We start from the raw sequence: 1,769 nt of genomic DNA, 5'->3' as shown, positions 1-1,769 counted from the left end.
TAAAGCAGCTATAAGCATTTTTTTTTTTTTTTTTTTTTTTTTTACTTTTTAGAAAGAATACAGTAATAAATAACCAGTCACCAAAAATCAGTATGATCCGTCAAAGAATAATACTATAATAATGTGTTACAACCAGTAGCCAATCCTGTGATGATCCATTCTGCTCAGTTCCCACCTCTTTCCCATATCAAGCACCGCAAAGAAACACCACAGAAGAAGAACAAGAAATATGCACTGCGCATGCCCACTATCCCATGTAGACTTTGAATGAAAAACAAAAAACTTCGACCGAGAGTACAATGTCTGATTCTGAGGTAAGTAAGCTATCCTAGATATATTCAGTGGTGTAAAGTAACTAAGTACATTTACTCAAGTACTGTACGAAAAGATTTTAGGTATTTCTACTTTACTAGAGTATTTCCAAGCTTAGTTACCTGTAGCTTGTAACGAAGCTACACGTTACAAGCTATTGTAGATCGGCTATGTTTTCTTTACTTTTGGTACTTTGAGTATATTTATGCCACTACTTTAGCAGTTTTACTCAAGTAACATTTTTAACACAGGCCTTTTACTTGTAAAATAGTAGTTTTATATTGTGGTATTGCTACTTTTATAACTCATATCTGAGTACTTCTTCCACCACTGGATAGATTTATAGTAAACTATGTGTCATAGCCTAATGAACGTTTTTACTCACAGTTTTATAGCAAGTATGTTCATTTTTGGAAGACATTATATTGTGCTGTATTCAGTTTGCTGGCTAAGATTAGCTACACCAGGGGTCTTCAACAAGGGGTCCCCAGAGTTACTACAGGGGGGCCGCCAAATCTTTGTGTGATAGGATCATGTTTTTACATGAACCACTTGAACCCCAGCATTACTATTCTGAGTGGAATATTAGCCAAAAATAGCAGATCTACAAGCTCACAGCGCGAGGCGTTGTGAGCTTTGCTTGTAAATCTGCTATTTTTTTAAAATACTTTTGGTGTAGAAGGGAAAAAAATACTAAATAGTGACAGTTCAAGTGGATAAATGTCTGAATATACACAATAATCGAACATACACTGATGATAGTGTTGTCAAAGTCTATGAAAATGTTTAATTTACAACATAGTTTCATAAAATATGTAGTGGGGGTCCCTGCTTCTTCTCTCTCAGCCAAGGGGTCCTTTGCCTGAAAACGTTGAAGACCCCTGAGCTATACTATATGTACCATGTACGTCGCAGTCATATTTTCTAATGAATCGTTCGGGAAAAGAACATAAGCTAACCAAGATTTGTGTTTTTTTTGCAACAGCACAATTCCTCCAGAGTGGACGAAGGCAGCAATGGTTCTGGCAGTGGTGAGGAGTACACACCAGAACCACCTGTCCCTCGCAAAAAGGCTGCAAAAAGAGCCAAGAAGGCAGCAAATGTTGGCAGTGGTCGTGGTAGACCACGGGGTAGAGGAAGGGTCCGGGGGGGCCAGTCTGGAGAGGAACGTCTCCACCCAGACGACATCCATAGGATGGAGCAGCTGAGGGAGCAAGCCATCGAGGATCAAAGGGTAACTATTATGCCTAGCTAGAACAAATGTTTCCTTTTTAATATATATATATATATAGATTAATTTGACATAAACATCATTAGCCTGTCTTCCTGACTATTATATCAAATAGTTACCAGGGTGTAAGTATGGGGAAAAGGACAACATGTTGTTATATGCGGCATCGGGCAAGTCCAGTTCATATATGGGCTTATGACATTGTATGCCAATTTTAGTCTAAATA

The sequence above is a fragment of the Gymnoscopelus braueri genome (genome assembly GCF_963280865.1).
Source record: "Gymnoscopelus braueri genome assembly, chromosome: 16".
In the NCBI taxonomy this organism is placed as follows: domain Eukaryota; kingdom Metazoa; phylum Chordata; class Actinopteri; order Myctophiformes; family Myctophidae; genus Gymnoscopelus; species Gymnoscopelus braueri.
This window is presented reverse-complemented; position numbering follows the sequence as displayed.